The sequence below is a fragment of the Gossypium hirsutum genome, chromosome D01 (genome assembly GCF_007990345.1).
Source record: "Gossypium hirsutum isolate 1008001.06 chromosome D01, Gossypium_hirsutum_v2.1, whole genome shotgun sequence".
In the NCBI taxonomy this organism is placed as follows: Eukaryota; Viridiplantae; Streptophyta; class Magnoliopsida; order Malvales; family Malvaceae; genus Gossypium; species Gossypium hirsutum.
In genome coordinates, this window is record NC_053437.1 from 18172084 (window position 1) to 18183704 (window position 11621).

An 11621-nucleotide genomic window follows, 5' to 3' on the forward strand; every position below is an offset into this window, starting at 1 on the left:
AGAGAGGATTATCTTCTTCAACCTATCTTTTGAAGTTTTTCAGTGATAGCGGCTTAAACCTCCTTTGGGTAAACCAACGTGAAAGGGATGCAGATTAGCTCTTGAGGAGCCCTGAGTGTGACACAAGAGGGAGTTGAGAGATCAAGTCGAGATTTTCTAGAAATAGTACTCTCCAATTGTTTCTTTTAAACTTCTTTTCTAAACGATGGTGATTACTTTCTACTTCATGTTTGTATGAAAGTACACATGATTTTTGGGTTAAATGTTATCTTATTCAATTTTGCTTCAACTGTTTAATCTTTGGGTTTGAATGTTTTTAGCATGGAAGTGTTATTACGATCACTGACACTGGAAAGTGCAGCGACAGTTCAAGCTATCAAGCATGACAACAGAAGTTGCTTGAGGATTAGAGGAATTTAATCTACTTGTTCTTAATAGTGTTCCATTTCCATCATCGAAAGGTGTGGCTAATGTGCATGTTTAAGTCTTAGATTAAATATAGAATTTAAGCTTGGTAAGATATTTATTACAATTTAATGTATCGACAATCACCTATCCTTTTATACCTTTTGTGCACTTAGTATTATGTTGAATATTCACGTTGGGGATCCTAGTTTATCATTATCATATTTTATCTTATTGTTTTCAAGTTATTACTTCAATAACTACACCGACAATTTATCTCGTTTCTATCTATTTATTACACTGACATTGATAGATAAAAGACAACCATCCTTGTGGGATTGATATCTGACAGACTCATATCTATCTACTATACTTGCATTAATAGTCTACGCTTGCACATTATTGTTCTGACATTAAACAACCTATCACAGATTAACGTAGAAATAAATTTAAGTCGAGAGTTCAAAGGTAAGGGTTAAGTCAAAATAAACAGAGAAACTTTAAAAAGGAATACTCGAACCCCCCATCTCAAACACATAAAAAGAGCATTTAACCACAAATACAAAGACTTAATTATTGACAGAATATGCCAAAAAATGTTCAAACTTTGAGGTGTAAATTATTGTCTGCTCAAAATCTATGACTGTGATTTTCCTATTGATCTGATGTTACTACCATTTCATGAATTTGATATTGTTCTAGGAATAGAGTGGCTAACGTTATATAATGATGTAGTAAACTGTAGACTGAAATGAATTGATTTGAAATGTTAGACTAGTGAATTGAATATAGTTGAGTCGGGTAAATCAGATAGTGCAACCAGAGTTCTTTCAGTTATCTCTGTATAGAAAACGATGTGAAAATATTGTAAAACATTTCTGGAATATATATTTACTTGATACTTAAGAATTGGGATTGAATATTGATTATGTACTGATTGTTAGTGAGTTTCTTGATGTGTTTTTGAAGAATTACTAAGATTTCCGCCTAAGTGTAAAAATTTAATTTATGGTTGACTTGATGCTTAGAACTGCTCCAATAATTATCATATTGTCTTGATTGGAATAAAGTAAGTTGAAAGAACTTGAAGCATCGTTGCAAGAGTTATTAAACATAGGTTTTATTTGGTTGAGTGTATCTTCCTAAAGTATATCTCAGATATTTTTGAAATGGAAAGACAGATCAATGAGATTGTGTTTTGATTACAGATAACTGAATAAATTTAGGAAAAAAGAATAAATACTTTTATCTCGTATAGATGACCCGTTTGATCAGTTAAAAGGAATAACAGTGTTCTTAAAGATAAATGCATACATGGTTATTATCAGTTGCTAGTTAAAGATTTTGATATACTAAAAACTATTGTTCGAACTCGATGTGGCCAATAGGAATTTTGGTAATATTGTCTAGACTACATAATGTCTCTATTAATGTATGAATTTGATGAATTGGGTTTTTTAGCCTCATTTGGATATTTTTGTGGTTGTGTTTATTGATGATATACTAATCTATTCTAGAACAGAATCTATGTATGCTCAACACATGAGAATCATGTAATAGGCTTTGTACGAGAGACAATTTATGTGAAAGTTAGTAAATGTGAGTTGGACTCAATGAAGTTGGTTTCCTTGATTATGTAAATTTGATAGGCGAGATTCATATAGATCTGAGTAAAATCTTCCCTATTATTATATGGAAAAGTCTGGAAAATGTCTCTAGAAGTTCTTATACTAATATATCCTGAATCTAGGAAGGAAAATGATGATTATAGTAATAACTCAGTATTAGCTGAATTAAAAACTAGATTGTTGTTTCTTTAACGAACCCAAGAATTGCAGGATGACAAACTGAAGTTGTTAGCTAACTAGAGCAAATCCAAGGTGAGTTGTTTACAGGACTTACAATAGATATCGATGGCATGATGTATATCCGTAACAGATTGTATGTTCTGAATAATCCGGAGTTAAAACGAGACATTTTCTCTAAGGCTAACAGCAATACATATTTTATTCATCCTAATAAACTGAACACCAAGTACCGTCAGAATTACTGCAGCCTTTCATGATTCTTTAGTAGAAATGGGAACAATTTATGATGGATTTTGTATCTGGATTGCCTGTATCATAGGGGAAGAAAGATTCGATCTAGGTTATTAGTGATAGATTGACAAGTCAGCTCATTATTTTTGGTCAGAACTGATTATTCACTCAAGAAAGTAGCTGAGTTATATGTATTAGAGATTGTCAGATTAAATAGAGTATTATTGTCTATTATTTTCGAACAAGATCTGGTATTCACCTCGAGAATTTGGGGAAACTCTACGAGGCTTTAGGGTAGATTTGATTAGTGAAACTGAGGATAAATTTTGCATTATCGAGATTAACATTTGATCATTATCTTTTATATTCCGTATTACATAAGCTATATGGGGAACTGAGGAATTGAAGAAGTCACAATACCAGATTGTCTTCTCAAGTAAATATTTCGTGGATGAAATTTCCTAAGGGGGAGAGTTGTAGCAACCTATTTTCCAGTTATATGTATTAGAGACTGTTAGATTAAATAGAGTATCATTGTCTATTATTTTCGAACAAGATCTGGGATTCACCTCGAGATCTGAGGGAAACTCTATGAGGCTTTGGGATAGATTTGATTAGTGAAACTGAGGGTAAATTTTAAATTATTCGAGATTGTCAGTAGATCATTATCTTTCATATTACGTATTAGATAAGCTACATGGGGAACTGAGGAATTGAAGAAGTCACAATACTCAATTGTCTTCACAAGTAAAAATTTCGAGGACGAAATTTCCTAAGAGTGGAGAGTTGTAACAATCTGTTTTCTAGTGGTATCAGAAATAGTGGTTTCGGGACCATAAATCCATGAGTAAGTCTGTATTATTATTTAATATTTATGAGTTAATTAGAATATTATATTGAATTCTAGTTTAATAATTTTATAAATTGAACTTAGAGATAAGTAAAGTGGTTTAGTCCAAAAGTCAAGTGATTTTTGAAAATAAGGTATTAGGACCTTGTTTCCATAATTTAAAGCCATAAATATTTTTATTAAATATTTACAAAACCGCATTATAGATGAATTGAAGTTTGGTCCTGTAATTTTTATGATTAATTGCTTAATTAAGGTAAAAATATTAAATTGTAAAAGAGGAAAATGTTAATTGCTATAGATTTAAATACTAAAGGGACCAAAATGGTGATTAAACCATGGTCAAAAAGTCCAAGCGGTGGTGGATATGATTAATCCACTAACTTTTTGACTATTTGCTTATTAAGTCCTAATTAGTTTAGGGTTAAATTGAAATTAAGCTTGTTTAATTCAAAATTTGAAACAATTGAAGGACCACTTGCACAATTAAACCTTCCTTAGATGGTAATTATACCATATACTTATATTATGGACATTTATGGATATGTTTTAGAAATTATATATGTTCTAATTAAAAGGTTATAATGGTAAGTTTGTAAATAAGTAAATTATAATTAAAATAAAAGCCAAATTGAAATGTCATCTTCTTGATTCTACTTCCAAAAGGCCGAAACACCATTTTTAAGGGGACAGCAAGCTTCGGCTAGCTAGGGTTCTCTATTGGATCAAGAATGGATTGAAAATCAAGGCATAGAGAAATTGAATAGTCCCTGTACCTTTTCCATCATTACAGTTTAGTCTGGTAAGTTTGTTCCGTTTAATTTTAATACATTTTAAATGTATTATGTGGACTTAATTGTTTAATGTTGGATAATATTGATGCATGTAATTGAGAATGGAAATAATGAATTGATATGGTATCCATTACTAATTGAAATACTCTAAGCTGATGAACGTAGGATAGAGTACAATTGGCATGCCAATAGGTTATTTCGCACGTGGTATGAGATTGATTTGAGATGTGAAGATGATTTATGTATATGCTCTGTTTGCGGAATATACTGAGGTCCTCCATTTGTTGCGGACTATCGTGTTATATTACAATGTTTCCTAGTGTTTTACAGGGGCGAATGTTAGCCTACGGGCTAGGCACTTAATGTTGAGGTTTTTTATCGTTTGTATTTTCTCATATGAGTTTCTGGTGTGTTCTGGATGGTTAAGCTTGTACTCGTATCCATGTATCATTCATCGGGAATTGTTTATTGATCACTGAATGTTATTGAAATGTGAAAATTTGATTTGTACTATTATTAAAGCATTACTCACTTGTTGTGAGCTGTGATTGACAAGAATTCTGTTAATAACCTTGTTGACAGAAACTCTGTTTATTAATCTTGTTATTTGAATTATTATTTTAATATGGTAAGCTCTATTGTTTAATCGACAAACTTACTAAGCTTTGCAAAAGCTTACTCGTGTCCTTGTCTTTTTCTATGTAGATTACATTTTGTGGAAATCGGGAGATTGGATCGGATCAAATTGAAGAATCACACTGTCCGATGATATTTTGGTAGATTTTGAATTCGACTTGGCTTATATGGCATGTAATAGGAACATTCAGTCATGTTCTGTAATGTTTCATAAGTACACGTAATCTGTTTGGTTGTGCATTGTGATGTTGTGGTATGAGTTGTTAAATGAGGAATGTATTTTTAATTCCATGTTTAAGCATAATTGAACAAGCATGAAATCATAAGTGTGGCTTGAATTAGGTATGGTATAAAGAAATTGAAGATAAGTTATATTTGAGTGTGTTGTGGCTTGTCTAATGTAACTAAAGGAGTGAAATGTTGGGGTGATTGAGATGTGGTATCATTGATGACACATTGGTTTGGTCTTTGATTGTTGATTTGGCATATTTTGGTTGTTCTTAAATGTGTTTTGAGGTCTTATGATCATATGCTATAAGTTGGTTTAGGTGCTTAAGCATTTGAAGGAAAAATGAGCACATTTTGGGTCATTTTTGGGCACACATGGCTGTGTGTAGCACGCGCGCAACCCACACGGGTGTGTGCCTCGAATGTGTTAGGTGCAGGGTGCACACGAGCTGGTGTACAACCTACGACACGGCCATGTAACCCAAGTCAGTGAGTTACACGGGTGGACACACGCGTGAGCACACAAGCGTATGGAGTAGCCACATGGCCATCTCTAGAACCACACGACCTGGACACACGGCCATGTGACCGCTATTTTAAAAATTTTCACTTTTACCCTAAATCTTCTGTTTTGTCTCAAATTGATCCCCGATTGTTCCTAAACTATTTGAAAGGCCTCGTAGGCTCGATTTAAGGCTCATAAGTGTAGGTTATACTCCGATCTAAATTATTTATGAATTTCGTTAATTAATTTGGTAACTTGATGCTATCTGTTATTAATTGTTCTGAATCATCTGGTAATACTCCATAACCCTAATTCAGTAATGAAAAAAGGTTATGGGTGCTACAGATGAAGTTTTAAATTGGGTTAAGAATTAATTAAGTTTGTCGCCCAAACTGTAATGACTCGATTTTTAGCGGTGTCAAAAAATAAGGTTTCAAAACCTCATTTACATAAATCGGGTCTTTAAAGATAAAATAGGATGATATACGGAGTTAATATGAAAATATATTAAAGATCGGTTAAGTAATTTAACCGAGAAAATTGTTAATTAAAGCTTAAGGACTAAATTGTAAAATTCTAATAGTTATTTAGTTTTAATTTGGAAAATGCCTAAGGACCTAGTTTGCAATTATCCAAATGACCAAAATGGTTATTAAACTATTTTTCTATTGTAAGTTAGTGGGAAATGATGATGATAGAAAGTATAAGGTCCCTAATGAAAAATGTTAAATCAAATTTTAATCCGATGTTAGATATGGAAAAATATGAGTATCCCAAGTATAGAGACTAAAATAAATAAAATGTAAAATAGTTGGAATGTAAATTGAATGTCAACTGATATTGTCTTTATGATTGATTCATTGAGCGTAGCTAAAGACAAAGTCAGGCCATTTTGAGATAAAGGAAAAACGATAGTTGTATACGAGTAACGAAAATTCGGTTTGTACTTTTGTGATTAAGGTTCTATATATATATGATGTTACACATACATGACTGTTGCATACTAGCTATTCAGTTAAGATCATTACTTGTCTTATGAATTGAATTGATTTAGACATAGTAAAAAAGAGTATGATATGAACTTGTTAAATTATTTGTACTCTGAATTGATAACGGAAATGGTATGGAACTATGATATTGAACAGGTAATGAAATGTAATTGGAAATTGGTTACTTTATTAACTGTTCGAGTAGAGTCGGATATAGTTGGCATGCCATAAGAATAGATTGCGTACGATTTTATACTTCAGTTATATTTTGATGATGCACTAAGTGTTAGTATGATATGATGCATTGAGGTGCAAGATATATTACTTCAAACTTTTTGATGATGCACTGAGGTGCCAGATATATTACTTCAGTTCTATTTTCCTGATACACTATATGTCAAAATGATATGAAAGCGCTGAGCGCATATTACTTCAGACTTTCCGATGATGCACTAAGTGCCATAATGATATGATAACACTAAGTGCATGATACTTCAATTATATTCCAATGATGCACTAAATGCCAGATTGTTATAAGTTGAAATGGAAATGATTGTATTCTAGATGTTAGAAAGTATGACATGATATGTGTATATTGATTTCCTAATTTGTGATAGTTTATGAATTGATTTATGAGACATGAATAAGTGAATTGAAATGGCTGAAACTTGATCATACATTGATTATATTCTTATCATGTTAATGCTTTCATTTATATGACTTGAATCAAGAAATTACCACTAAGCTTCATTATTCAGCGTACCGTTTGTTTATTTTCGTGCGCAGGAATCAATAGATCTCGAAGTCTTGAGCAGTGAAGGAGCATCCATACCGCGATTCTTGACTTAGCAATGCTTTTGTAGTTCTTTATGTTTTCTATATGTGGCATGTACCTAGAATCGAGTTAGTTTTTGTTGGAAAATCCGGTTTGAAAATAGTTTTCTTGCACAACAAAAATAAAATTCTTGAAAATCGACTTGATTTTTTATATTTATAGCAATAAACTCTAGACTAAACTCACACCTATGTTTTCAGATAGACGGATCCTTGTCGTTCCTGACTTTTCACCAAATGATATTCTTCGTCATTCTCGTATCATGAATTGCTTCGAGTGTGGACTTGAACGATTGAATCAAAACATAGAACTGGAAATAGTTTTCTTTTCTTTAGGGTGAAAATGAAAATTCTCTTCTTAAATAGAAACTGGTAGAATCGTTATTCCAGAAAATATATTTAATTCTTAGAGAATAAGAGTCTTTATTTTTTGGCAGAATAACGATATATAAAAGTTGTGTCAATAGCCCTACTAGTGCCATCTATTTATAGGGAGAGAATGTAGAACTCTTGTTTAATTGTAAAAGTTTATTTCAACTAGAAAAATAAACTCCTAGTCTAACCAAGTGTATAGGGAGCGACAACCCTAGTTAATAATACTAGGGTTTTTTGTCTCACCCTTTTACATAAGGGGTTTTTAGGCCTCTTCCATATCAACTTTAATTACAAGTATTTCCCGAGCTTTTAACTCAATACTTTATAATTTGATCCAACCCAATAATTGTTTTCTATTTCCCAAAATAAACTTTAATATATTTCTAATTAAATACTTTTCTCAACTTAATTCTAATTCCGTTAAAATCATGACGACTTTACCGTAAAAGAATCTATGAGAAAATATATTTAATATTTCCGTATCCAACGGTTCACTATAATCAAATGATTTATTTCCATTTTCAAACTTTATTTAATTCGAAAAATATAAATTCAATTTTCAGATCATTTTCACTTTCATTTTGGAGAAAACCACGTTCGTTTCCGAATGATTCCATTTTCCACCATTTTTATTCATTTTTGTTCATTTTATTCAACATGCAATTCATTTTGGTTTCAACGAGCTAGCGGATGGACCGATTGGACATATGCGATTAAGGCTCAAATGATTTAAAATTAAGTTCCATCTTTTCGTCTATTAATTATAAACTCATTTAGTCACGAAGTCATTCCATTATAGTATCATGACTGAGCTCTCCCCAACGACATATCATTACGAAAGCAACTAGATTAGTGCTCATCCAAAAACCTCGTAATAAGTGTGTTACCCTAATATCCTTAATCTCTTTGGGATAATATTCGTTCTCTCAAAATGATCCTATTTTATCTCATGGTAATCATTACATCTTTCTTCATGAAAGTTAATTACTATCAAATAGTAATCAAGTCATTCATCACAATGACGAACTACCCGTGGCCACGTCTCCTTTTCATCAACAATGTAATTCCAATGAGAGGATATAATTTACTCATGTCTCGGGCTATGAATTCCACTATTGTGAATGGCGCTACATACTGTAGAAGTCATACACCCAACGCACCAGCTTTCAATTTCTTATCTATCCGAACTCAGGCTTTTACTTACATCAAAGTGTATGACTCACGCATACGTAATCCTCTATCCATTCAGGATTTTGGCATGCCACACCATGAATGTCATAACTGAATAAATCCATACACAGATTCAGGATCTATTCTTCTTGGGTCCAATCCAATGTACTGTCAGTCCAGTTAGTCACATCTATGTATCTATTTTCTAGGAGTCATCTGATTCGGTGCCCAAGACAAAGTATCTCCCCAATTGGACTTGATAGACGACATATTAATCTTTCAATTGGTTTGCTCATTTCTGATTAGACTAAGGATATGTTTAGGTTTGTCTACTAATATAAGTTGTCGTTTCGTATTACGATCTGACCACGTAATACTGCTTAATATTAGTTAAACATTAGACAACCAGTGAGCAACATTTGCTTTTATTTTTCTTTACATGCAAAAAACACGTGAGGATAATATACAAAGTATTAATGTAATTAATAAATAATTTTATTAACCAATCTGTTCGAAAAAATTACAAGTTTACTTAAACGAAAATACTACACTTAGGGCACCAGATCTAACAATTTTAAGTAGTAAATTGTTGATTTGGTATTTTGGGTAGCAAATGTTAGTTTGATCTATGGCACATTAGTTATTTTTGTAACACCTCAAAACTCGACCTAGACGTTATGACCGAATCTTGAAGGCTACATTGACTTTATGGACCATCGAAATGGCCAAATAATACCGTTCTTTGAAAATCATCATTTTTGTTAAGGTTTACATAAGGCATAATTCCATAAAATACTCTCAACCTTTTGGGTTTGAGCCATTAACCTTTTTTTTATTGTTACCCTCAATGTTATAATTTTTTCAAAAATCAGTCCAATTTTAACGATAAACGTGAGTTGACCGTCAATCAAAATTGAGGTCCACATGTAGCTTATGTGGTATGCCACATCAGCACGATGTCATAGATAATGTCATCTATTTAACAATTTTTTTTCATTTTGTTTTGTCTTCCTTCTTTTCTCTTTTTCTCTCTTCCCCTCTAGCTGATGCATTTGTGTTTTATTTAGCATTTTCATTTGGGTGTTTTCCTTTTATAACTCTCTTTCCAGTATCTTTCTTTATCAAATCAAAGGAACCCTCCTCCCCAAAGAAAAAAAAAAGTCAAGATCTTCAAATCATCGGGGCTGTTGGATTTTCCGGCAACGAGGCGAGTACGTTGCTCCATGCGAACCGCTTCTAGCTCGTTGCCAGCTGATTCACCTTGGCTTCGTGTTTAGTGATCCATTCCTTACTGAGTAAGTGATGAAGATTGGATTTATGGATTCTGGAGATTACGTATTGGAGATTGTTGGCTAAGAATAAGTATGAAACAACGTCTTTGTAATACTTGGCTTTGCTATTGATATTGCAGAGAGGACGAGAATAAGCCGCGAAATGCGGTCAGAGATGGGCAGTGTTGGAGATTCATTGGAAACATGACTGTAAAAGCAAATTTCTGGCAAAGATGATTTCGCCAGCGGTGGCCAATCTGAGGTAATGTCAGTGAGGATGTTACCGTAATCGGCTAGGATCATGGACTCAAAATCTAATAACAACAACCACACTGACTAAGTCGAGCCATCGAGTTAAAAGCTTAAGATCGAACAGCTGAAATCAATTCAAAAGAAAAGATCGTTTCGATCACTAGCCAGATATCTGAAATAGCCATATACATGCCGAGAAGTCGGAAAATTCACTCCGGCGACGATTTTTTCACCTTAGCAACGACAACAAGGAATTCAAACAGAAAGACGACACCTTTTGTAATCTCTGAAAAGCAAGATTCTCTAATTCGATTCCGATGAGGAAAAGATGAAATCACAGAGGATTCTTTCTCTAGTAAAAAGTGTCTGCGTTGAAATCTTCATGGCTTCTAATTAGTCCTTGATTGCATGGATGTCTATGATGATCGAGTGGAAATCGATTCCGGATCCAAATGAGCCCGGTTCATCGATAAAATCTGGTAAAACTCCTTTTGAAGCCTCTTCATTGCGATTTGCTTCAAACGTTGAGCTCGAATGAGAATCCAAATTTCCTTTACTTGCCTCTTGGGTTTTGCTTTAAATTTTTTATTAATTTATTTTAAATTTTTTATTCAGAAGCAAAAACTTGCACTGGATAAGCAATTAAATCTTTGTCCTCGCCAAATTGAAGTTTGGTTTCAGAATAGAGGGAAAAAGGGAAAGAGAAAAGAAGAAAGAAGACGGAAACAAATTTTTAAAAAAAAATGTTAAATAGATTATGCCATCTATGACATCATGCTTATGTGGCATGCCACATAGGTTATATTGTTGACTTGCAATTTGATTGATGATCAACTCACATTTACTGTTAAAATTAGGCTAATTTTTAAAAAAAATCGTAACGTTAAAGGTGTCAATAAAAAAATGTTAAATGCTCAAACCTAAAACCCATACTCGTCATCTTTGTTAAAAGATCAAGTTTTAGGGTCATCTTTATAATTATAGTTCATTTACATAGTAATGACATTTTGGAAAAGAAAAAAAATGCATTCAAATCACAAAATAGTTTATATTTTCAAAATCGATTTCTTTACCACGCAGCGGAAAATCATAATTTTTACTTAAACCCAATATCATGCAATTACTGATTATTAGGTCAATTCATAGCAATAAAAACCATGCATGCAATTAAACCCAAATAATGCATCCCAAAATCCACAAATCCAAAAGAAATAAAAGCAATTACAATTCCAATAAAAACTAATTCAAAACTTTAAATAAGTTTAGTTTCCAC

At 32.6% G+C, this 11621-nt stretch overlaps 1 long non-coding RNA gene across 1 annotated transcript; it reads left to right on the forward strand.

Moving 5' to 3' along the window:
- The first annotated feature begins 9870 nt into the window (after window positions 1–9870).
- LOC121213896 (uncharacterized) lies at window positions 9871–10902 on the forward strand. The gene is made up of 2 exons (XR_005909418.1): window positions 9871–10120; window positions 10237–10902. It is a non-coding gene; the product is annotated as an uncharacterized lncRNA (long non-coding RNA).
- The last annotated feature ends 719 nt before the right edge of the window (window positions 10903–11621 follow it).